This window comes from Mus caroli, unplaced genomic scaffold (genome assembly GCF_978045245.1).
Source record: "Mus caroli unplaced genomic scaffold, Mus_caroli_1 scaffold_14, whole genome shotgun sequence".
In the NCBI taxonomy this organism is placed as follows: Eukaryota; Metazoa; Chordata; class Mammalia; order Rodentia; family Muridae; genus Mus; species Mus caroli.
Genome location: NW_028227269.1, coordinates 82726202 through 82752483, shown reverse-complemented (window position 1 = coordinate 82752483; position 26282 = coordinate 82726202). Strand labels below are relative to the sequence as shown.

The following is a 26282-nucleotide window of genomic DNA, read 5'->3' as shown; positions in this document are numbered from 1 at the left end:
TCACTGAGCCACAGCCCCAGTTGAAACCCCTTGGCTTGAGCAAAGTGCTGTTTCCACAGGGGTAGATGGGAGATTCACAGGGTGAATGCAGCTCGTAGGTCTGCGTCTAGAAGGTGACTTTAGCTGAACTGAAAAGAATTTTACCAGAAGGATATTAGGAATCACACGGAATGTCCCGGAGGAAGGTTCAGAAATCAATCAGGACTGGTGGGAAGCTGGATAGCCAGAATCCGAGCCAAGGTGATGAAAACACTGGCTTCTGATTATTGCTGAGTCCAGGCCTGGATGGCCCCACCCCTCCAGAATGAATTCTGAACGTCCCCTGCCTTTGGGTACCACTACTCATGCTCTGAGCCTTGCTCTCACCCTTCCTCATGCTGTGACTCGGGCTGTGGTGACCCAACCCCCCAACCATAAAACTGTTTCAATGCTGCTTCTAATGTTGCTACTGTTACAGTTGTATTGTAGCTATCTGAGATGTAACTCTCTAGGGGTCCTGACCCACAGGAGGAGACGTGTTCCAGGCAGAGCCATCCGGTCAGCGGTCAGCTCAGCTTCCCTTCTCTGTCTGTGTGCTCGCTGCTGATCCCTGGGAGCTGAGCTCTACAGCCTGCAGCTTCTTCCGTGGCTCGTGGAACCCTGTTTGAAGCTGAGGGTGGGGTACACATGCTAAGTGGAAGGGCCCCCCTACCCTAGAATCCATTCCAGCACTTTGATTGGTGTAATCAGAATTACTGGAGGTGGGAGAGAATGAGACCGAATGGGAGGGATGCTCTTGGGCCATTAACACATCCATCTCTTCTTGATCATATAATCTTTTTGGACATCTTTCCAAATCTTTCACCTTCAGCTGAGCTCTAGGATTCTTGTATGTTCTGGAGAGCTGTGCGTCTTGCTGGCAGTTGGGCTCCTTCTCCAAAGTTGGAGTCATTCCAGCCGGGAAGGACGAGCATTCTAGCACGTGGGCAGATCGGCACTTTTGATTCCATGTGGAAAACTTCCGTGCTGCCCCACGGGAACACACACGAAGGCATGGGCACTTGCTCCCTAGGTAACAGTGAAGACTGGGATTTTGTTCCTTTTCCAAGGCTGCAGGAGACTCTCAGGATCATGAGGTATTTGTGAGGGCACCATCTTGCCTTTCAGACCAGGGGTTAGTGTTTGGCCTCTGGTTTGGGTTGTGAAACAGTTGAGGCCTCAGGTACTCTTGTCGTGGGCACCCCTCCAGTTCTGAAGATGTCAATCTAGGTTAAGATGTTCTACCCAGCCTTTTCCCCCTGAGATAGTAGCTGGGGTGTTGTCTGCCTGGGACTGTCAGCATCGCCTGTTAACATCCTTGCTCAATTTCCCAAAAGTTATTGGGAGTTCCAGCCCCCTCCCTGTCCTCACACCGTCTCTCTGAAGCAAGGGTTCCTTGACCCTTTGGTTCCAATAGCCTTAGATAAATGAACTAATTTCTGTAAAAAGAAAAAAGAAAAAAAATGCAATTTTGAACTCACCAGTGCCTTAGCTGTGGCGACCGACCATCAGTAGGAGTTGAGGATTTTATTTTTTCTCTCCTGATGTTGAAGCTTAGGGACCCGTGTCGGGTCAGGCTTGCCAGGCCGGTGGGGAAAAGGCTGTACCCCTCGCCATATTGACTCTGAGCTAATTTACACTGGAGTGGCGTATGCATCTCGAGATGAAATACATTGTGTTTAGGGCAGCAGTAAGGCGGAAATGAAGTCTCAAGGGAACCAAGTTATTCTATTAAAATACAGCTCTGGTCTTGTCACCCTTCTGCACAACCCTTAGAGCTGCCCACATCCTGCAGGAGAAACCCCACCTTCCTCAGAACGGCACCGAGGCCCTGGCTCTAAGTCCCAACCCACCTCCTTTTGCACGAAGCCCTGTGGCCTTAGCTTAGTTCTTCCTGTGGGAGCTGGGTCCTCAACTGCCTCTGTCTGCTTTCACTCCTCTCTGTATCTGCTCATTGTTCCCTCCGTGTGGCATGCCCTCCCCGCCCTTTCCCCTCTTGGCAGAGGTCCACAGAGCCAGCTTCCACACTGCCCCTTTCGAGCTACGCTGCCTTTGAGGTTCTGGAATCAATTTCTAACTGAGATGCGGGGAGTCAGATGCAGGTATGCCTGGAGTCTCACTGACCTGGAGTGGTGCCTGGCACACAGTAGGGGTTCCACAGGGAGGATACTAAGGATAGATAGCCTGAGGGGATATGGGCCCAGTGGGGGCTGGTGTTCAGGTGGTTACACATGCACGCAGAACTGTTTGTCTGAAGGACAGCCCCAATCCCCCTCAGTCTCCTTTAGCCTCTGCTGCTACAAATGACCCCTTGCTACTCTATGGTTTTCTTTGAGGCTTCCCAGACCCTGGTGAGGCAGAAAGGGAGTTACTGCATACAGATCCCAGCTACTGGCCTTGCGCACTGTGAGAAGGACTCAGATGAGCCATTCTGACCATGTGTCTGTGGCGAGGAACTTGCTTAAAGGTCGTAGTCTTACCTTTATACCCGAGGAAGTGGGAATCCTGGCTCGATTCAGGGGCCTCCCAGTTCTCCTGCACAGCACAGACTCCTGCTCTGCAGAGAGGGAATGAGGGAGAACGAGTCAGATGAAGGCCCCGTTCAGTCTGGTCGCTCTTCCTGTTAGAGGGTGGGGAGAAACTTGCCTTCCTGACAGTGACTTTGGGGTGTAGCATGAGCTCCAGAGCAGAAACTTGGGGACCTTTGTGTGTCTATAAAAGGGTTTGGAACACACGACGGGCTCCTCGTTTGGAGATACTGCCAACCTGCCAAGGCCTTCATGGTGCCTCGTGGTTGGAACCAGAGGTCTGTGGAAGCATTCCTTCGCCAAATGGGTGTCTTGGGTCTGCATGCACTTGGAGAGCACTGTGGGAAACATCTTCCTCACTATGGTTGATGAGCTCAAAGCTGAGGCACCCTTGGGCAGAACTGAGCTGTTTGCCTGTTAGATCAGTGCTGGTTTGCATGGCTTACGCTGTTCCTAGATACATTTCCAGAACCTGGAAGTACCGGTGTTTCTGACTCCTTTAGGAGCCCATCTTTGTTCTCGGCGGAACAGATCGGGGGAGCCCGGACGGCAGATGTGTGAGCTGATGTCTAGAGAGGTTTCAGCTTATTTATGATGGCCAGTGTGTGGACATTGCTTTAGCCTTTATCTCTGTGGGACCCGCTCTTCTCTCTTTCCACCCAGTCCTCTATGGTCCAGTCCTCCAACTGTCTTTTTGTCATTCTTCTTCAACAAATTGTTCACGCCGCCTCCAACATCATAGGGCATTCAGTCATAGGACATTACGCCAGGTACCCCACCCACAGAGGAACTGAAGAGCAGGCATTTTTAAAAATAATTCTCTTTCTCTTTTAAGTGTGCATTGGTGTTTTGCCTGCATGTATGTCATGTGAGGGTGTCGGATCCTCTGGAACTAGAGTTACAGACTGTTGTGAGCTGCCATGTAGGTGCTGGGAATTGAACCAGGGTCCTCTGGAAGAGCAACCAGCACTCTTTTAACTGCTGCGCTTTCTCTCCAGCCCTGGAAAACCATGCATTTTGCTGGAGAGATGGCTCAGTGGGTAAGAGCATTTGTTGCACAAGCATTAGCTGAGTTTGGATTCTTACATAAAATACTGGGCATGGCAACATTACCTATAACCCCAGGCCTGGGCATGGGGGTGGAGGCCAGAAGATCGCTGGGATGTACTGGCTGTGTGCACATACATACACAGACCACACGTAGCAAACCATCACACCGCACCTCACCCCACAGATGCGCACGGGTGGGAGGAGATAGCCATGTACAGAGCTCTGATACGTACAAAGGCAGCAGAGGCGAGGGCTGTGGTGGTGGTGCGTGCCCTGATTGCTGGGTTTGAGAGGTATTGTCAGAAGCGCTCTGGAAAACAGGGAACAGTCTATATTTTTAAATGCCAAGCTTGAAGCTGTAAGAAAATGCTAATTGCCTTTCACCTATTAGAGCTCCTCTTGGGAATTAAATTCTAAGGCAGTGGTTCTAAAAAGGAATAAAGAACTATAAGCACAAAAGTATTTGTGGCAGTGTTGTTTAAAATAGCAGGAAAACTGTTAACTGCCTCGGGGTTCCACGAGGCTACATAATTTATGATACCTGGATTCCGGGCAGTGTTGTACTGCATTAATATGAAGGTGCTGCTAATTCATGGGAAAATGTTGATGAATTTTAATGCCACTAAGTAAAACATAAAACTGCCTCTGCGTGTCCTAGTAAATGAATAACATCTCCAATGCTTGGTCCGAGTATAAGCTGACGTAATGCCATCGCTGGACTCAGGTGAAGAGGCCACGCTCAGAATATTTGTATATTTGATGTGTACTATCTATACTTTCAAAAGATTAGGCCCCAACATCAAAGACTTTGGAAATGGGTGAGAAGGCCAGGGAGGGACTCTAAGCCTTCCATCTGTTACCGCCTGCTCAGGGCTTATCAGCTACTACTGCTGCTGCCTGCCGGGGCTGGGGACTTGAGATTGTCCTGACCGGCACACTGTAACTTCAATGTTAACAGCATTAGGACCCTGCCTCCTGACGCTGGTTGGTGAAACCCCAGGCGGTTCAGAGACCCAGGAGGTTGCTCACACCTGAGTTTCTAGGGAACCTGCCAGCAGGATGAGCATGTGGCCCTTGAGGCCCAGAACCACCCACTCACTTGCAAGTCCTAGCCACAGATGGCGAGAGCCAGCTCTCTCTTCTGCAGTTCCTAACAGGTAGCAGGGTGTGCTTTGTAAGCTGACCTCCACAGCTCAGCGTCAGCCAGGTGGGGCCCTGGTGAGGTAGTGTCTCGGGTGTGTCCATTGTAGGACATATTTCAGTATTAAACTTAGAGTTGTTTTTAAATGCTGGCCTTATGAAACTCCTCCTTCAACCAGTCCACTTTGGCTTATCAAAGAGAGTGTCTGAGTGCCCATATTGCCCTCAGCTTGCAACTTGGTGCTGTGCTCCTGCTGAGAGCCAACTTTTTTTTCTGTCATATTGGGGCATTTTTGAAATGGGTGTGCCCGGCAAATGGCCCCGTCACCCTCATATTAACCCCCTTTGTGCAGCCTTTTCTTCAAAGTGGGGAACTTTTTTGACACACATTCCTTCAGTTTGGAGACCCTTCCTTTGCCTTTTCCCTGTGATCAGTTCAGGGTTGTGACTTCAGCAGGAAATGGGGATTCACTGACAGGGTTTGGAGTCTTGGGGGTGAGAGGAGCTACAGAGCTCTGGGTGTGTCTTGAGCGGGCAGGTTGGAGCTTGCTAGAACAAGGGCCACCAGAGACGGCCCTTGGAGATCAGCTTGGATATGTCCAGGCATATCTGGGACTCCGTTATCGAAGGCATATGTGAGCTAAAACCAAATTCCAGAACGGTCAAAGATCTGGAGTTCTTTTGGTCTGTGGCCACACTGAAATAGGGCCTCCTGGCTGGAGGTTTGCCAAGGTCCAAGAGGAATTGGGAAAAGAACGTGGGTTGGGGACCTGCCTGGATGCTTGTGAGGGATATTCAGGATAGTTTCATGTCTTCCAGGACAAGCAGTGCTCATTCACATGATTAGAGTCGGGGTGGCGGTGGAGGGCAGGCTGTCACATTTCCTTGGCACATGGTGGCCACTCATAGGTACTCTGGCTCCATCTTCACCCGTTGCTCACAGTTGGCTTAGTTCTGATCACTGCTGGTGGCTGAAAATTAATTTGCTGCAGAATCTAAGTAGCAGGTCGTCTTCCTGAGCTCAGGACCCGCCCATCTCAGTTCCCTAATTTAGAGATCACGTGTTTGCCCCATGGTCGTCAGCTGCTTGGTTCTTTTGAAGCTTGAAACACATTTCCATAGAAACAATGCTATAAATGGTTTCTGGGTTCCTAGGCTAGCCCACAGAGAGCCTTGGTATCGCCCCAGAAGCTGCCAATGTGAGGCATTAGTAAAATCGAGAGCACGCCCTGCAGCAGTAAGAGACTGTGTGGGGTTAAATGGCGTGGGTTTATTTGGGTAACTTCATTCTTTCTGTGAGAGGTGTCTTTCAAAGTTGTCCTGATAAGGAAAGTTCTGGGGTCCTTCAGCCCCAACCCTTCCCCCTCCCCTACCTGTTTGCATTTCTTGTCCTCATCTGGATACCTGGGGCTTGAGCCATTTTGCCCCTCTGGGACCTTGACCTGGGCTGGCTCCTGATCTTGTTTGGGAGCACAGCAATCTTTGTCATTGAAACCGATCTCCTAAGCCTGACAGGACAAACATTACCCAGCCACAGTTTGCACGGTTCAGACTTCTCACCTGATTGTGTCTGCTGCTCCTGTGGGTGTCTGTTTGCAAAGCAGCCTCTACACATTTCTTTGGGCTAATTTTGACACTTCGTGTGATTTCATCAGATTGGTCGGTGTGCTGAGACCATTCACATTGCAGCCTGTTGCTGTGTTATACCTGAAGCAAAGTAGATTTCTGTTCCTCGGCTCCGTACACAGTTGCTGTGAGCGTCCGATTGTTTTCACGGGCACTGGTCTATTGATCGGAATTACCTGGTCAGAGTGTTAGACTCTTGCAAGACAAAGTCAGCTCACATTCTGGGAAGAGTTAAGCTGATTGCAGTGTGTTAACAGCTGTCTCCCCAAAGCCCTCCTGACAGCAGCTTTCTTGTCTTATTTATTTATTTTCACGTTGACTCAGCTGTAATGGGGCCTTAATGGCGTTCTGATTTGCATATCCTAAAATCGCTGCTGAGACTACAGTTTTCCTCCCAATGACCTGCTGTCTGTGTTTCCGCCTGCGTCAAATCCTGCTCATCTCCTTCAACTGCAGACGGCCCTCCTCCTTTCCTGCCTGGGTGGGGTCTGATTCACCCTCACACCTGAGGGGCTGACCACCCTAGTGACTCGGGTTTTCAGTCTTTTGATTGCTAGGGTACAAGTGGCAGGGCCTGGGGGAGCCCTGGGATAGAGGCTGAACGAAGGGCAGGGGCTTGTCTGGGAGCTTCTATAGAAGGTCAGAGGTGATCTCCTTGGAGGGTGGCTGGCCAGAGAGGCTCTAGAGCTGGAGAGGGCCCTGGGGTGCTTCTGCTCTGAAGGTTATGGGGAACTGGGAGAATGAGGTGACAGGTTGGCACAAGTGGGATGAGGAGTGACGGAAACCCATGACCTGGGAAGGATGAGGAACAACAGCAGATCAGCGTGTGTAGTAGCCAAGTGGCTCTGCCACGCACCTCTCAGTTTCTTCTCCAAGGAAACTTGGATGTAGTGAGTGTGCCAACTGATGGCTTATTTGGTTTTCTTTTTTGAGACAGGGTTTCTCTGTGTAGCCCTGGCTGTCTTGGAACTCACTCCATAGACCAAGCTGGTCTCCAACTCAGAGATCCTCCTGCCTCTGCCTCCCAAGTGCTGGGATTAAAGACTTGCGTCAGTCCCTGGCTTCAGTTTTTTTTTTTTTTTCCATGAAACCCTAACTTTCAGTTTAAATCTCGTTTATTAAAGAAAAAAATGTCTTGAGACTTAGTTGTTTTAATTTTATGCGTATGACTTGCCTGTATGTTGCCTGCATGTCTGCCTCTGTGTACTGTTTGTGTGAAGTGCCCAAGGAGGCCAGGTGAGGGTGTCAGATCTAGAAGTGGTGGGAATTGAACCCAGGTCCTATGGAAGAGTAGTCACGGCTTTTAGCTGCTAAGTCATTTCTCCTATTCCTAAATCTCCTGATTACAAAAACAAAAACTTGGCAATGAGGTCTGTTAAAAATAAAACATAATATATGGGCAAAATAGCCCTGTGAGAGAGAAGGGTTACCAGGCTCATTCCCCCAATCTACTCAGCTGCCTTATTTGGGAAACCAGATGTATGTCAAGGTCAAATCACCTGTATGACCTTGGGAGAGTGACTTCACCATTTCTACCCTCAGCTTCCTTTTCTATAAAATGGGGGTACTGGCTTCCTCCCAGGGTGCTGGTTGTCAGGCAGGCCCTAGATAGGTGTGTTGAGTAGGTCCTTTGTAGGTCATCCAGAAAACTGAGAATCAAGCTAATTTGCTTACCTTTCTCAGTCCAGAACCTATACCACATCCTATGGACTTGCACCCTATGGGCACCACATCTCATGGACACTGGAGCCTTTCATTTCCCTGGAAAACTGTAGGTTACTTTGCGAGAACTTGAATGCCTAACAGCTACCAAGCTTAATTATGAGGCCTCGTAACAAACTGGACTTCATGGAGTAAGGTCTAGGATCCAGAAGACTACATGTCAGTAATAATAATATCATACACCATTGAACTTAAGGAACCACTGATGCTAAAAAGTCATTTTATGTCACACTAAGAAGAAAAAAATGGAGCTGGAGATTTGGCTCACAGTTAAGTAGATACTGCTCTCGAAGAGGACCTGAGCTGGGTTCCTAACACCCACATGGGCTGACTCGCACCACCTGTAACTCCAGAGTCAGAAGGTCCCCTGCCCCTTTCTGGACTCTGCGAGCATCTGTATTCACACGGACATACGTGTGTGTGTGTGTGTGCGTGCGTGTGTGTTTTATTTATTTGGTTTCCTGAGACAGGGTTTCTGTATGTAGCCCTAGCTATCCTGGAACTCAATCTGTAGTCTGGTCTCCACTCACAGAGGTGCTCCTGCCTCTTCCTCCTGAGTGCAGGGATCAAAGGCAGGCACCGCCACCACCAGACTAAAATAAAAAATTTAAAAGGAAAAAAGTCTGGTAATTAAATCATACATACAGATCTATAGGCTCAGTATTGAAGGTGAATTAAGAGGATGGATTGAACCCAGGAGTTTGAAGCCAGTCCGGGCAACATAGTAAGACCCTCTCTTACTCATAGAAATCAAAATCCAAAACCCAACCAAACCAAACAGTAACAAACGAACACAATGGAATCTGTGGTCACAAACATCTTGATTTCAGAGGTGCTAAGATAGAAGAGTGGTGAAAGTAGCCATTAAGTTACGATTTATTTATTTTTTATATATGGTTTTATTGTAGTTCTCACCAAAAGTATTCACTCGTATGCACCAAGCGCAGGTACTGTGTAGGTATCAGGGTTACCAAGGTCTAAGCTGTGCCTTGGAGGAGCTCTGATCTGGCCCACGATGCTCTGACCCAGGGAAGGTCAGCAAAACGGTAGGACGATGATGGAATAAAGATAACTCAAGGACCAGTGTAGGAGTGGAGACTGAGAAGGGGTTTGGGTGCCAGCGCTCTTCCAAGGAGAGAGGGAAATGACAGTTAAGCAAGGGCTAGATGCTGCAGTTGCAGCCCACAGGCAGCCCTGCAACACAGACAGCTACACCCTAGTCAGTCCCACCAGAGGCTCCTCTGGTGGGGGGCAGCAGTGACCTTTTAGCCAGCAATGCAGTTGCCAGCCTGGTGAGACAATCCCGGGAGAGAGAACTCTAACCCTGTGTCTGCATGAGCTTCTCTGGCTTGGAGGAGTGAAAGAAGGCATCCTGGACGTGCTAGAAAGCGTAGCCTGCTGGGAGACCTGCGCATGCATGACCTGCAGCTGAGGAGAAGAGGGGAAGCAGGATCGAGGTGGAGACATCTTGGGGAACCTCAGGTTGTCTGTCTGTGTTGGGTGGGGACAGGCTGGGATGTTGGATGGTCCCAGGAAAGTGAGTGTGCTAACCAGTCTGGTTCATGGTGCCAGCTTTCTGCAGTAGGTGATAGAAACTACCAAGGACTCAGCACTCTATAACGGTTCGTGGATCGTACAGCGTGTACGGCCAGAAGCAAAGAGACTGGTTAGGAGGGGAGGAGAGGACAGTCACTTCAAAGCAAGGACCTGGTGTGGGCCAGCCATTTAAAACTCTCTCTTCTTTACTTTGCAGAGGAGCAAATAGTATGTTTAACCTTCTCAAATAAGGCTAGTGTAAGGCAGGATTTGGAATTAGACCTGAGCACTGAATTTTGGATTTCAGCCCATGACTTATCAATATTAGTTTTTATTTTAAAGCTTGCTCCATTGCACACTTTGGATCTCTGGGGATCCCTTTCTTCTTGGCTCACTGAGATGATGTAGGGAGATTGAGTTCTAGCCACCGCCGGCAGGCGTTTCTCCAGGGCTGGTTCTACAGTGGCCTGGGGACTATGCTAAAGTGAGCCACCCAGAAAGTTGGCAGTTCTTGTCTCTTAAAGAAAGGGTGTCTCTGTCCCTTGGCCCTGCTGGTCAGCCCTCCCTGGCAGCCACACCTGTTTTGTTCTTCTCCCTGCGGCCAGCCAGATGTCTCTCTCTCAGAGTGACAGGAGCAACTGGGGACATCTATAGACACTCCCTTTCAGTCCCCACAAAGGCACTAGGAACCTGGCTAGGCCTGTAGAGGAGGGGCGGGAGGGAGGGAAGTACCCAGGGATGCAGACAGCTGGGGGCTGGGGTGGCAGGCATTCCCTGGAACAGGTGAAGTAACTGAAGCAAAGAGGAGGGTCCCTGCTTGTCAGGGGTAAGAGAGATTGGATGCAGGAGCCTCTCAGCTTAACTTCGCGACTTGGTGGTTTTAAGCTCTCCACTCTGTCAGGAAGGACCTGGTAAGGCCGAGGGAGAAGACACAGCCATCAGAGGGGTGACCTTAATCAACTCAAGACCATAGCATGGTGGAAAGGATACAAAAGGCATGGAGTGGGGGCAGCCTTGGAAGGACGCCCCCCCCCCCAGATAAGACATCAAATTGATGTTGGAGGTAGTCTCTCTGGCAGAGCCCCGCAGAGGCTCATCCTGGGGCCTTTTTTGGGTGGGAGTGTGTGTAAGGATCTTTCCTGGAATTAAGTTCTTGAAAGGGAGAAGTGGGGTGGAATAAATGCAGAGAAATAACAGTTGTAAACCCATAAAAACCAAATATGGTGGATTTGTTATAGGCAAAAAGACCAAACCAAACCAAACCAACCCAGGAAAACCAACCGAGGGGCGCTTGACAACGGTCCCAAGGTTGCGCAGCACCTTCGTTTATTTCAGACAGAATCCAGATTCAGTCCTGGTTTCCTATCTTTTCCACAACTTTCTCTACTCGTCTAACTCTAGGCAAGGAGGTCCTAAAGATAGCATCTTTATTTTGCAAAGGGAGATAACAGTGGGACATAGGGAACCTGGCATTGTGGACATAAGGAGCCCTCAATAGTGTTTGTTCGCCCAGTGAATGTTAACACTTCATCCATACTGAGTAAGGGAAGGGATGGAGAAAGAGCAGGCATGCAAACTTGGGGACTAGAGAGAAGAAAACTAACTCTCTCTCTCTCTTTCTCACATACACTCACACTAAATAGTATTAGTATGTAGCCCAATATATCTCCAAACTTGATTTTCCTGCCTTGGCCTCGTGAATTCTGGGATTAGAGTGTCTGCTATTACTGTCTCCTTCTCCGCGTATCCCTCTCTTCCTCCCCTAGCAACCACATGCAAGGTCTCATGCACTGAGCAACATCCCAGCCCTATAACGCTACCCTGTAGTGCACAGTGACAGTAGTGGAGGAGGATGGGCAGTAAGCCCCTGGCTTCTGGGAAGCCTCTTGCCAGTCTTCATAAAATCTACTGTGATTTACTCATGCACCATACAATTCATCTTTGGAAGAGTTTTTAAAGATTATTTAATTGCATGAATGTTTTTGCCTGCATGGATGTCTGTGCACCAGATATGTGTCTGCTGTCTGTGGAGGTCAGAAGAGGGTGTCAGATCTTCTGGAGCTGGAATCACGGATGGTTGTGAGCCACCATGCGGATGCTGGGAAAGGAAACCGGGTCCTCTGCAAGGACAACTAGTGTTCTGAATTGTTGCGCCATCGCTCTACACTCTCTCCACCAGTCCCTGAAATGTGTAACGGGTTGGACCTAGGGGATGGCCATCCCGAGCTGTCTAAGCTGTCTCAGCAAGATGGCAGCATCGGAGGAAGCCTCTGTGAGGCTACACTCTGCCTCCGATGGACTCAGCGTGGAGTCCGGTCCTCGGCGCTTTGCTAACTAGAGTGTCTCTTAGCCTCACCTTCCTCTCTTCCCTGTGGTTTGTGAAGAAGTGGGGTGGTAGGGGAAAAATGGCATTCCATGTGTAATCCTCCCAACTCCCTCAGCTCACCTCGATCCCAGCTCTGAAAGGCCACCTTCTTGGTTGTCCCAGAGGCTTGTAGGAAGGGACTGGAGAGCTTCAAAAACCAAAACGTTCACAAGTCAGTGATTCAGCTTCTCCATACCTGCAGAAAGACTGACCCCCAAAGCTTTCCCAGAAAGGCCATGGCTTCCCTCATACCACCCCATTTACTTATTGAGAGGGAGACTTATACCACCGTCAGGACAGGCCTTCTCCTCCTTTCTCAGGTGACCCGAGTTTAGAAACTTTGTTGAGTGAGGAAGTGTGCTGCTGCTCAAGGTAGGCAGAGTCCCTCTCCCCTCCCGCTCCCACGTGTTGTTGTGTCCCCCACCCCACCCCCACCCCTGCCACTGACTGCTCTTTCTTGTAGTCTTGCCTCTGCCTCTCCTCCCCCTTGCTGCTCTGGGACAGGCCCAGCACCCTGTGTGGGGAGGGAGGAAGCCCTCTGAGACCAGGCTGAGCAGTTCTCTGTAGAGTAATAATGGCTCTCATTTGTTCCTGTGAGGCTGGGCTCTGGCTCTGTGGTGACAGGCTCATCTAGGACTGTGCCCCTCACTAGGTCATATTTTGAGATGTCCCAGGGCCAGTTTGTATTTTCTTTAGGGCCTGGCCCTGGTTAACTGCAGGGGCTGAGCCTTCATCAAGGTCGTCGTACGTATGTACGTACGTATGTACGGCAGGCTTAATGAACGGCAGCAGTGGATAGTGGGGGCCAAGTGGGATGCTTCTGCTTTCCTCACAATGGACGAACTGTCACACGGAGGAAGAAACCTGCAAATGGAAAAACCAAAATGGCTTTTATACCCATCCTCTGCCAGGAGCACTGAGAGGCCAGCCTGTACTTAAGGCACTGTGTGTGTACCCGAGTCCCTCATCTGGTCATCGGCCTACTCTTTGCCAGACTGGAGGATGAGAAGAGAGATGACAGAGATATCAGGTTACCCTGTGGCCTTCTGTGAGGCAGTCAACGTCTCAGAATTGCACTCCCATCCGTTGAATGAGTGCTAAAATACACTCACACAGCTGTTTAGTCGCTGTATGGGGAAGTGTTTGGAGACTTGTCATAGTGGATGCTAAACTGGGGAGCCTGGACTTTTCTTTGTAGAAAGGGGTTTCCCAGGCTCCTCCATTTTTTTTCACAGTCACAGAATTATGGATCTTAAAGTGGAAGTGATTGTTAAGAGGTCATCTGGTCTAGTCCCCTGGCATACTCACTGGTGTTTTGTAGCCAGTCCTCTGACCTGTCATAACACGACAAATAAGCCCATGTCTTCTGGGGAGGAGTCCTTCCAGGTGCACAGAGGTGCAGCCAGAAAAGAGGTGGGTGAGGATGGGAAAGCCATGCCTCTTGGTTCTTGCGAGTTTCTGTGCAGGTTCCCCCGTTGTCTGTGTCACCCACTCCCTAGGTGAGGCGAAGACTCAGGCTCTGCAATCTCAGGGGTGAGGATGGGTCTGCTGCCCTTCGACTAATGAGAGGAAGGGCTGCACCTGACTCTTAGGACTGGACGCCAGGGAAAGTGGCTGCCAGAACTCAGTGTGTTCCTCGGTGGTTTTTCCTTCAAAGGAAAGCCTTCTGACTCATCTTAAGAAACAACACCATACAGACAGCAAAACACACCTGACTTTCCCTCAGCTCTGGGAGAATTCTAGTTTCCTATGCACCAAATGCAAAAAAGAGGCATCACTGGCTAGAGCCTGAAAATTATGTCAGGGTGGTTTGAGAAGACCTTGAGTCAAAGTCGCCCAACTTTGGCCTAGATTGTGAGAATTCAACCCAGGAGCGTTTCATCTCCTAAGTAATGTTCCTGTACGTCCTTTATAGAGACAGGGTTGGTTTCTCTATAACCTACCGGCAGGCTGGCGGCTAGAAATCCTAACTCGGGAAGGCTCTTAGTAAACTGCCTCAGAGAGGATTATGCATGTTTTACTGCATCCAAAGTCACAGCTTTCTTTGTAGAGGAAAGCGCCTTGTGTCCTCTTCGCCATGGCGGGGGCGCGCGCGCGCGCGAACACACACACACACACACACACACACACACACACACACACACACACACACTTTCCTGGCAGGCTGGATGGGTTTCCAAACATTTCGTCACTGTCTCCTCCTGACCTTGATGTTCAAGGAACAAGCCGCGTGGCCTGTTGATTACAGAAGAGCCATGGGGGCTCAGGTCTAGGCTGGGGGGTTGGGAGGAGGGTGGCCACAGCCTTGCAAGTGGAGGTAAGGTCTGCTGGAAATCCCCAGCCGGGGCAGCCGCCCCGAGGTTTAAAGACGCCTCCCAGCCTTATTTGGTCGCAGGAAGTGGGCGGCGCGGAGCCTGCAGGCGGAGAGGCCGCCCCGAGACAGTTGTGCTGATGAAGTGGTAGAGCTGGTTCCTGCTCGCCGCCGCCGTGCTGCGCGCGCCGGCCAGCCACTGGGCGCTTGGAGCTCCCAGGCTCGAGTTGTGCAATCCTTTGTAGCACGCCAGCGAGTCCTCCTCCTTCGCTCTTGCCTCTCGCCCTCTCTCTCTCTCTTTTTTTCAAGCTGTGAGCTCAACCGATGAGTCAGAGCCGTGCAATCCTGACACTGCATCGCAGGACTGGGGGTGACACGCAGGGAGGGGAGAGCGCTCTCCAGGCGGACTGTAAGGGCGCGGGGCGCGCCGAGGCTGCCGCGTTGCGAGCAGCGGGTGACAGCACGCGCGTCCCGCTCGGGCCCTGCCAGCAAACTTCCAGGCTTCGGGAGGCGCGGGCTTGGCTGAAGCCCCGGGAACGGCGCGGGGGAAGCGACGGCGCCTGTTTGTTTTTAAAAAATCCGGGAGTGCGTGCAGGCGGCTGGGCTCTTCGGAGGCGACCCAAAGGCGGTGGCCCGCGGCGGAAGGAAGGGGCAACTGCTGAGGCCGGAGGCCGAGCGGGAGCTGGGTAAGTGGTGTTGCTCGGCTGGCGGCCGAGGCCTGCAGGCGGGGCGGCCAGCGAGGGGACCCCGGGCGACCGTGCAGGCGGTGGCTGCAGCTCAGCACACGCTGGGCCTCCGGCGGCCAACTTCTGCGGCCTGCGGGGCGCCAGGAGCGGGTGCGTGGGCCGCCGTAGCCCTCCTCCCCCCGGCCCGCAACCGAGCGCCCGCAGCTGCGTGTGCAGCTCAGCCCCGTCGTGTTTGTGCAGCCACGCAGCTCGATCGCGGCCCGCCCACCCAGGCGCGGCCCCGGCTGGGAAGCCCTCCCTAGTCTCTCTGCCCCGGGTACCAGCGGCTGGGGACCGCGGCTGCTGCTCCTGCGCGCGCGCGAGAAACGTGGTGACCGCAGGGACCCGCTGGCGTGCCCGGCCGGGGAGGCGCGACGAGAGGCTCGCGAGCCGCGAGAACTTAAAGAGAGGGCACACCTTCTCCTTCCAGCGTGCGGGGAGCTGGATCGGCGCGGGGACTTTGCGGGGACAGACCTGTGGCGGGGGATGGGGGCAGGGAACTGGGGCCAGTGCTGGAGAGGCCTAAGCTGGAGGGCTGAGCGCGCGCCGGCCGGAGGACGGTGATGGAACCGCCTCGCCCCGTGCGCCGGGAGCTGCTGGTGCACCTCAGACCTGTCATCCGGCTCGCCCGCCCCCGCAGGCTCGCGTCCCTGGCCGGGTCCTGTGTTCCATGTTGCTTGTCCTGAGCTTTAGAGCCCGGGTTCGTCTGGGCCCTGCATATGGCGGGCTCGATGGAGTTAATCATTCCCCGCCCCATACGCTCACAATGAGGGGGCATGTGGACCTCGGCTGCGCCCCTCCATCCAGGCCTTAAACTAAAGACTTTGAGAAGCTGAGGAACTTTGGGCACTTGAGGCTTTCAAGCCTCGGAACCAAGGGAGATCTGGAGGAGGCTTCTATTACCCAAAAGGGAGGCCACTGAGTGTCCCAAATCATCTTCTAACCCGAGCGGCTGGAAAGATGAAAGGGGAAGTTTCTTGCCTTGTCTTAAACTTTATTGGCTACGACTTCAATGGCCACTTCCTGCTTCTACCACCCCACTTCGGACCTCTGTGCAGGATAGGGGTGCAGTGACTGGTCTTTGAGGCCACCGCGGCACGTGTGTGTAGGAGATCCCAGTGGCAACTGTGGCTGGGGAGGGGAAAGGTGGCTCTTTCATCTCCCGGAGCCTGGCTTGGAGGCCTGGGTTATCCTCACCCTGGAGTTTTAGGGCTAAGAGGATTTGGTGAAGATGGAATGGTATCTCTGACTCCAACCTGGGTGCCTCAGCTGAGGGGATGAAGCATCAGTCTTAACCCAGAGCCGCCCAAGGAAGAAAGTATGATATTTGTACTACCCATAGCATCAGAAAAATGCATCCTTTCTGCGTGGTCGGATGACTCCAGAACCAAAAGGGACAGACAGACCCTGGGTTGAGATCTTATGGGGCCTCTCTTTCCTGCTGCTCTGCAGGGTGTAAACATTCAATTACTGTGATAAATTATCTCATTGCACAGCCCAGGCCCGGTCTCCATTCTAATTGGCTTGGCCTCTGGCTGGTTTCTCTGGTCTGTAACTCCCAAGGGGTCGAGGGGTGATGAGCCCAGCGAATGCCCCCAGGTTTACAGCTTGCTCTGGGAAAGCTGGTCAGCTGCTACCGTGGCAGCTCCAAGCACCAGCCAGGTAGAACCCCAACTCCCCCATTGGAGAAAGGGTTCCTTGGAGTGCCCCCAAGGATGAAAGTTTAACTTTTAAACATGAGCTTTTTAAAAATAGCCCTGGTGTTTGACCCTGGGCTGCTGCTTTTACTAAATGGAAGGGGGGGGGGTGGGAGGCAACATGTAACTAGATGCAGTTGAGGGCCTTCCACGGCTGCAGAACCCAGGGAAAGGCCTCTGGATAAAGACGAGGGTAGGCAGAAGACAGAGAGTACACCTGGCTAGGCTCCTGTGGGCCTGGATCTTTAGCCTTGATACCATCATGTCAGCCAGAGAAAAGCTTGCTGACGCTGGTGATGGGGGTGAGGACGGAGGAAGCTGGAAGACTCCCGCTATGTCTTTACTCCTGCTTCACATGTCCCTCTGAACATGGAACCGCTACTTTATCTGCATACACATATGGCGTCGGAAGCACAGGGTTGCTGTGAGGACTCTGACCGAGTTACACAAAACACGGATAGCCTCTGCTTTAGCGTCAGCTTGGGGCTCTTTCCACAGGGCCTGGCATCTGGCAAGGGTTAGTATAAGTTAGGTGAATGCGTGTGAGCTACCCATAAACAAACAAATAAATGTGCTCGCCCAGATTAATGGTATGCCCGCCCCGTTAGTCCCAGATGCTCGGGAGGCAGGTGTGGGAGGATTACTTGAGCTCATGAATTCAAGGCCATCCTGGGTGGGCTCTGTCTCAAAAAGAAAAAAAAAAAAAAGATTTGCCATGAAGCAGGTCCTTGAGTCATTTCTCTCTTATAGGGACCACCCCACGGCATCGTTAAGTTTCATAGAGGGTCGGTCCGCCACAAGGATCCTGGTGTTGGTTGGTAAAGCTTGCTCCTTAACACTCCTCTGCCATTTGGCCTTTGGGAGCCTGTGTCTCTGTCATCCCGACCCCACAGGGACATCAGAATGAGTTTTAGCACCGCCAGTCTGGAGATCCACTAAACCGGCCATTTTCTTTGGCTAGGACAGGTTAGCACCCTTCCTTTGAGTGTATGTACGTGTCCTGGTGCGGGGACAGGTGTGTGTGTGTGTGTGTGTGTGTGTGTGTGTGCGTACTTTTTCCCCCGACTCACTGCAGATTGCAGGAAATGCAGCCAGTGGTGGCTTTTCATTGGAGATTGCTTCTGCACATCACAGCTCCGTAAGGCTAAAGGCAAATTGCACCTTGGGCTGGGGCTGGGAATGCTGAACTTCTCAGTTCTTAGTACAGGGATCCACTTAGTATTTGCACTTGAAGCAGCATGCAGGGCACTGAGACTGTGAGCTCATTTTATGAATCAGAAGCATTACAGCATAACGTCTGTGTTGGAGACGGCTCTCTGGAATCCAGATCACCCTTCTCCCACCCCCACTGCTTGTACACTTACATGAGGTCTCACAGTCTCACACTTGGGAACTGTTACAGTCTCGGGGGGTGGGGTGGGGGTGGGGACATCAATTCAAATTCCAGAGCCATCAAGCAAAACTGGTCCACACCCACTTCCGCCTCCACACTGGGCTGCCATTCCTGGATGGTGTGTGGACAGTCGCCTGGCAGTGACTGAAGGCAGCCTGACTGGCGGGGTGCATGGGAATGAGCCCTGAGCACCCAGGTTGATACTCTGCTTCTGCAATTGCAGTGTGGCCTTGTGGGTCGCTTGATTTCCTGAGCCTCGGTTTTCTCCTCTGTAAAATGGAGAGAATAGTTACTTGGTACAGTTGCTGTGAAGGTGAAACAAGATCATGCATGCAAATTGATGGGCTGGTAGTAAGTAGGCTTGCAATAGACGCTGACTATCTATTCACTAGGCACAAGCCCAGCTCCTGGTGGCCTTCCATTTGCTGCTCCTGGGGAAGAGGAAATGAAGGGTGTCCTGCTTGCGGTGGCGGTGGCTGGAATCGGTGACTGGGGCTGCTTTTGTGGCTTTTTCAAATGAAGCTTATTTTCTAGCGCCTTAGGTCTTGGCCTACCCAGGTCCGTGCTGGTACAAGGAACTGTCCCTGCAGAGGATGGTTTAGGACTCTCTTCTCTGGGGACCCTACCCTCCCAGGCCTCTGGCTGAAAACCTCATCTGGGCTGGCATAGGTGTTTTGAAGTCTAGAAAAAAAGTACCATTTTTTTTCCCTCACCTGAACCCTGACAGTATGACCTGGATGAAGGTTTGGGTGGAGCCAGGGTGGGAGTTGTCCCATCAAAGGGCACTTTGTCCCTTGTCCCAACTGAAGTAAGTAGGGATGAGGTGAAATGCTGAACAGGAAGAAGCCGTCCCTGTGTCAGTCAGCAGAGAGCTGAGGCTTTGCTGGGTGCGGACGGTCTCCCTGGGAGAGCCTGTTGCTTATGGTTCTGGTAAGGACTGCTGTGGAGGAACAGGACAGTGAGTGGTGCATTGCCTCCCTGGTAGCTGCTGCTCTTTCTCTTCCTGGATTGGCGCCTCATACTGTGACCAGCCTGGGAAGGTTCTCCCTGTTCCCTTTGCCATTCTCCTGGCCACACGGAGCTTGTGGCTGACAGTGCTCCCTCCAAGTCTCAGGGAGGGGGAGGGGAGCAGCCTGGGTGAGATCTGTTCACCCAAGCTGGAAGGGAGGGAAGTACTGTAGGCTTGCCGCCAGATGGGGATTCCCTGAGGCCGTCCACATCCTCCAGGAAGATGGCCTCCAGCGACACAGGAACGCAGGAAGGGGGTTTAGGCTTCAGCTGTTCCTAGGTCGGGTAGGCAGAAGCCCTAGTCCAGTCCACAGTTGCCACACCTTGCCAGGTGGGAAGGGAAAGCCACGAGAGCTCTGGATGGGGCTGCCGCGGTTAAATTTGCCACTCTGCAGTGCAGGTGGGCCCAGATTTCAAGCTCCTCCCCGCCAACTCTCCCTCTCAGCCTGGGGCAGCTCCTGGGGCGAGCACCTGCGTCCTCACCTGACTTCGCTGGGTCCAAGGCATTAGTTCATAATCATGGGCTCCCCAGCCTTGGGGAGTCATCCCAGAGCTGGAAGAGATTGGGGCGGGCTAGCAAAACACCTTCCTTCCCACACAGGGAGGCTGAGAGACTGAGTTGTCGGTTCTCATTTCACCTTGGGAGGGTGGGAAGACGACGGGGGATGCTCATCCGGTGTCCCGTCGTCAGGGTCGCTGCCCTCAGAGTTTGGAGGTTGGAAGGGCTGCCTGCAGTACAGAAAGAACCCAGAGGAATACTGTCTAAGCTTCTGGATATGGCTCAGTCTCCTGCTGGCTCCATGGTTATTTATTTGTGTGTGTGTGTGTGTGTGTGTGTGTGTGTGTGTGTACGCGCACACAGTGTGGTTGGGGAGCTGGATCTAAGCGAAAGCAGAAGTGGTCATGCTACACAGGGCACACACAAGATCTGACAGTGACAGCGAGGAAAAGAACAGGGTAAAGGCCCCTCGACGCTATGGCTGCTGTGTGCCTTCTGTCCCCTGTGCAGCTTGTGTGCTTGAGAATAGGCAGCCCTCCCATGGTGCCTAGTGGCAGTTCTTCCTCGCAGGTTCTGGGCAGAAGTGCCAAAAATAACCAAGCTGGTACTTCCACTTGTGGGACATTCCCTGCCCCGGCTTCTGGGCAGACTTGCTTGCTTTCGAAAGCAGTCCCAACATCTGCCATCCCTGTTCTGTTCCTACTTCCTGTGGCCACCGTTCTCCAGTGCCTCAGGCCATGCCACCCTCCCTTTTTACTGCTCTCCTTAGAGTGAGTCCACGAGGGTGGTTGCTGGGCTTGGTGGGCCTGAGAGTCCGGCCAGTGATCTCTGGGACAGGCTCTTGTCCTCCTGTGTCCCTGTGGTCTCTGCTGGCACAGTTGAGTCTACAGGAGGCCTGTCTGTGCTGCATGTGCTCTGGAATCCTTGCCAACTTTCTCTCCTGAGTCTGGCGACCAGATGTCCTGTGTGTGTCTGCAGAGCCCAACACTGTTTCTGGGACTCCTTGTCTCATTGTTCTGCACAGGCTGCTCAGAGCTGCTGTCAGCCAGCTGTGGAGCTGGAAGAGGCGGGTCCTTCATTGCTCCCAGGCCCAGCAAAAGAGAGAGGGAAATAACATGGACCAAGGACTCGCTTTGTGCAGGTTTTTCTACTCTGCGTTACCCCATCTAATCCCGCAGTAGCTTCAATACTGTAGTGCTCACTTATTGATACGGAAGCTGAGGCTCACGTAGGCTAGCTCAGCAGGAGAGTTTGAGCACAGGGCCAGCCTTCTGACCGTTTTCCATGTGGTCAGGGAATGGGGCATCACCCACGGAACTCGGTAAGATGGGGTAGGGGAGATTTAGGGCTGAGGAGGGAAGGAAAGAACCCAGTTTTGAGCTTGGGTCTGGGGGTGTGTGGCTGGGACGTTCACTCATGCTAGGATGAGGCTTGACTTAAGCCTTCCAGATGTCTCCTCTCCCAAATGTACCCTAGCCTCTACAGTCATAAGAAAAGCTCTGGAGGACCGTAGACTAGCGGTTAGGTGGGATCTTGGGTCTTCCTACTGCTGGGTTTGACCCTAGGGCCTGTCATTCCTGTTAGCTTGGCCCGGGGCCCAGAGTGCCTGGTTAGTGTGTACTTGGGGCTTAGACTGACTGTTCTGCGGGTGCCTGGCATGGCATGCCAAAGGCCTCTGGGTGTATTTCAGGAACAATAAAGAATAAATCAACACAGGAGAAAAGGCTCTACAGCAGCTGCTCCGAGACAGGAGAAATTCAAGGAATGTTGCCAGCATTTGGCAGAGATCCTGCATCTTGACCAGGGCCTGAGAAAGGGCCCAATGCTTGACTTGATGTCTGGGTGAGAAAGATGGGCAGCTTTCTGGACCTACCCTGCAGCCCTTTTAAGCGGTTCCAGGCAGCCGTGCTGAGAACCCAGCTTCCCTGGCAACCAGTTTTTGTCCTTCTTGGTCACCAGGAGGACTGGAGAACACCATCATTTATCTTTATTCCTTATTCTTACCTTACACAAGCAGACACCAATGTCCTCCCGGCCAAGCCTGGCATCCGGAGGGGTCTTGTCCCTCTCTAGAACTAGCCAGAAGAGGTGAGCCAGACAATTGTCAAGGACTGGCAGGTCTGAAGGGGCTCTGTGGTGGTTTGAATAAGAAGGCCCCTCCCCCCAGGCTCATCTGTTTGCAGGCTTACTCACTGGGGAATGGCATTGTTTGAGAAGGATTAGGAGGTGTGGCCTTGTTAGAAGAAGTGTGTCACTGAGGTTTTAAAAGTCCAAGCCTGGCCCAAAGTCTCTTTCTTTCTGCTGCATGTGGATCTGGATCTAGCACACTCAGCTACTTCTCCAGTACCGTGTCTGTCAGTGTGCCAGGCTCCCCTCCACGATGATAACCTCTGGAACTGTAAGCCAGCCCCAAGTAAATGGCTTTCTCATGTAAGAGTTGCCTTTGGTCATGGTGTCTCTTCACAGCGATAGAACAGTGCCTAAGACAGGTGCCAGATGTGTTAGTATCCACTTGGCAGCCCTGCCTCCAGCTCTGCTCAAGTTGTCATCTGTGTGCTCTTGGGGCAACTGACCATGGGTTCATGGGCTTTGGTTCCATCAGCCGTGAAACAGGGATTTCTGCTGAGATCTTGGAGTGTGTGGTTACTAGCCTCCCTCTCCCTTTTTTTAGCCTGTGCCCTGAACAGCTTTCATTTACAAATTCAGAAGAAGCTGTGGAACCCATGCAGAGATGCGATTGCCTGGACCTGGATCTGTTGCTCAGTGTCTGGGGAGTCAGGGCTGTAGCTGCTTGTAGGAACTCAAGCACAGAACTGATTGGTTCCAGACTTTGGGACATCAAGGGAGGGGATAGGGGGTATAGAATGATCTGGGGAGGGCAGGCTTTATTCTGAAGCCACTTGAGGGTTTAGTACTGGAGGAAGACACAGCTCTTCACTAGGCTCCCCAGGCCTGGGAGTCACTGGAGCCTCTTGAGAGCTACTCACCTGTTGGGCCTTTCCCAGCCAGCCACACTTCCCGGTCATCAGCATGGTTGTCACACAGAATGCAGGGAGATGTTTGCCTGACTGTCTTGTCATTGGTTTCAACCAACTCAAACAAGAAGCCACAAGCCCGAGACTCAAGAAGAAAGTTTGCAGAAAGAGTTGTCGAGACAGGCGGTCCTGGCTCCAGTCCTGGGCTTGCTGTCTTGCTTCTCTGATCTTTGACCCCTTGGAACTTTTCAGGTTTGTTAGTGGAAAAGAGGTAGAGGAAGACATCTGCTTGGTGAGGATTAAGTAGGAGGTCTTAGGACCATGGATAAAGCCCTATTTGTGTAGTAGATTAGCCTTGGCTTCAGGCTTTCCTTGGTGTCTTGCCAAGAACTGGGGCCTTTTTTTTTCTTTTTCTTTTCTTGGGGGGGGTGCTTTTTTATTTTTTGTTTTTTTCAGAGATCTGCCTGCCTCCCCAGTGCTGGGATTAAAGGTGTGCACCACCACATCCCAGTCCAACTGGGGCCTTCTTAAATGAAGTCATAAAGCATTGCTCTTGAAGTCCTTGATACTGGATCCCTGCTATGCCCCCCCCCCCCCCCAGCTCTGTGTCTGAAGACAAATTTCTTTCTCCGGATCGCTGTGCTGAATGAGGAGTTAGGTTGGGTGAACACGGACATCCCGTGCTAGTTGGCATCTGGTTAGCTTTCCCAGCTGAGCTCTGCTTTGCCAATTGGCTCTCGAGTGAGGCCGAAGCCTTCTTGACATGGCAAGAGGCCTTTACCTGACTGAGGTCCCATTGACCTGCAGCTTCCAGCCTACCTCTGCAGGCTTCTCTCCCACTGCCCATGCACTCTCTGGGCTCGCCTTTCATCAGCATCCCCAGTAGGGACCTATGGCTAGAAGATTTGGATCATTTCTTGAGAGGAGTGTGATACACCACACTCTGGCTGAAAACGTTCCCCAAGAAGAGCAACCTTGGGATCCTGACTCTGTAGGGAGCCACAGGTGTGGGATGGTGGAAGGAGGAGGGACCTTAGAGGCCCGCAGCATTGGGATCCTGCTTCCACCACATTCTCAGCAGAGTCTTGAGTTTCTCTCGGTAGAAAGCACAGGGTCCATCCTTGTTTGCTTCATAAGGATAATTGTTGGGAGTCAGGGTTCACCGGGAGCCTGCTTCAGGTGTAAATGGTAGTGCCTGTCTCTGGGAAGTACATTTAAGATACTCTGTAGACTGGCGACAGAGTGGAAATACTGGCCTGTGGCCATTTTTCCCCAGGGAAATACAAAGTTGCAAGATGACGTCATGCAATGCAAAGACTGCTTCATTCTAAAGCTATTGTTAAAAGAAAAGAAAAGAAAAGAAAAGTCTCCCCCTTCCCCCTTTTTGAGACAGTGTTTCCCTGTGTATCTCTGGCAGGCCTAGAACTTGTTATGTGGACCAGGCCTCAAACTCAAAGAAATCCCCTGAATCTATATCCTGAGTACTGGTGTTAAAGATGTGTGCTACCATGTGTAGTTTTGTGCAAGCTATTTTAATTCAGGGAGCAGGTTTGGGGTGAGAATCAGTGGGTGGTGTGAGGAATGGACAAAGAAATACCTACATGCTCGCAGATGTTCAAGATCTACCATGCGTGGAGAGCACAGGTTAAAGGGGTGGCTTTTACAAACCAGGAGAATGTGAACAGGTCTTAGAGCCTTTGTTTTCTGTAACTTTATCAGCTTTATTATTTGCTTTTGAATTTTAGCTCATTTTGATCAAAGAACCTACTTTGTATAATTTCAGTCCTTTTAAATCTATTAAGACTTGGTCTGGTGAGATGGTTCAGCGGTTAAGAGCACTGACTGCTCTTCCAGAGGTCCTGAGTTCAGTTCCCAGCAACCACATGGTGGCTCACAACCATCTGTAATAGGATGTGATGCCCTCTTCTGGTGTGTCTGAAGACAGCAACTGTTCTCATACATAAAATAAATAAATCTTTTAAAACATTTACAACATTTTATTAAGGCTTACTTGATTTATGATCTAGCCTATGAGTGCTCTCTCTGGAGAGAGTACATGGTGTTGCTTTTGGGCGAGTGGTGCATAGGTGACGTTTAGATAGAATTGGTTTGTCGCACTCAAGCTTTCCTTTCTTGGTGATCTTCTGGTTAATTGTATTGTCCAATATTGAAAACAGAATATTGAGGCCGGGTTTGGGGATTCACATCTTGAGAGACAGAGCCGGGTGGATTGCATCATTGAGACGACCAGTTTGGGCTACAGAGTAAAACCTTGTCTCAAAAAAAGAGTAGAGTACTAAAGTCTTTGATGGTAACTGTTGAACTGGATGCTTCTCCTGTGAATTCTCACAGTGTTTGCTTCATGGTGGTGGTGTTGTTTGGTACATGTATGCTAGTTTCTTCATTGCTATCAAGAGAAAGTGTTTTTGCTTTGTCTCTAGTGATAGTTTTTGTCTAAGGATCAGCTTTACCCAAATACTGTGCAGTCCTCTCAGTTCTCTCTGGGTACTGTTTGTATGGTACGTGTTTCATTGTTTTATCTTTTATATATATTTGGTGGGTATGTATATTCTCGGAATGTATCAAGTGTTCATGTGTATGCAGGTATGTGTGGGGTTCATGTGTGTGCTAGATGTGTGTTAAGGCCAGAGGTCAACTCTCAGCTGACCTCAGTCACTCTCTACCTTATTTTTTGAGACAGATCTCTCATTGAACCTGGATCTCACTAACTGGCTGGACTGCATGGCCAGCCAGCCCCAGGGAATCTCCTGTCCCCACTTCCCTAGCCCTGGGGATTGCAGATGTGTATGCTGCTGTGGTTGGCTTCTTCTGTGGGGGCCAGAGAGCTGAACTCGGGGCCTCATGCTTATGGCAAAAGCTTTACAGACTGAGCCATCTTTCCAGCACCTCTTCTTAGCGTCTTTTTTCTTGGAGGGTTGGGGAGTGGGATTGAGATAGTCTCACTATGCAGCCTTGGATAGCCTGAAACTCACTATGTAGACCAGGCTGGCCTCGAAGTCATAGAGATCTACCTGTCTCTGCCTCTCTGATTACTAGTGTCTCATTTCATTCTTTACTTTTAACCTATTTATGTCTTTTGTAAACCACATATAATTGGATCACTTTAAGAAATTCTAGCTGGCAGTGGTGGCACACGCCTTTACTCCCTGCACTCCGGAAGCAGAGGTAGGTGGATCTCTGGAATTTGAGGCCAGCTTGGTCTCTAGAGCAAGTTCCATGACAGCTAAGAGCACACAGAAAATCCCTGTCTCGAAAGAAAGAAAGAAAGAAAGAAAGAAAGAAAGAAAGAAAGAAAGAAAGAGAGAAAGAAAGAAGAAAAGAAAGAAAGGGTTCTGCCAACTATTGCATTTAAATTGGAGTATTTAATAATTCACATTTTAAGCAGCTATTGGCAGGGTAGAATTTATGCCTTGTTTTGCCATTTCATTTTTATGTCTTGTTCTACACTTCCCCCATTTCTGCCTTCATTTGTGTTAAATAAATAGTTTTGAGTATTCCTTTCCTTGCCCATAAAATGAAACAAAGAAAAGCAAGGGTTAAATGAGAGGCTGCCCACAACTTAAGGGCGCCATAAACATGGGCACCAGTTGGACCTTGGGCTCTGTAAGAGTCATAGTCATCCCCAGGGGTTTCTTGAAGCAAAGTCCACCCAGGAGGGCTCTTTGGGA

General features: G+C 51.2%; 1 protein-coding gene across 2 annotated transcripts in view; it reads left to right on the top strand.

The window, feature by feature from the left end:
* The window catches only part of Mideas (mitotic deacetylase associated SANT domain protein), a 66836-nt gene that overhangs the window by 10679 nt on the left and 29875 nt on the right, over positions 1 to 26282 (top strand). The window contains exon 1 of one of the 2 annotated variants that reach the window (XM_029484528.2): positions 14237 to 14982. The exons of the other annotated variant lie outside the window; for it this stretch is intronic. The gene's annotated coding sequence lies outside the window, so the exon portion shown is untranslated. Of the gene's footprint in view, positions 1 to 14236; positions 14983 to 26282 lie in introns of those variants that run through there. 2 annotated transcript variants of the gene reach the window in all.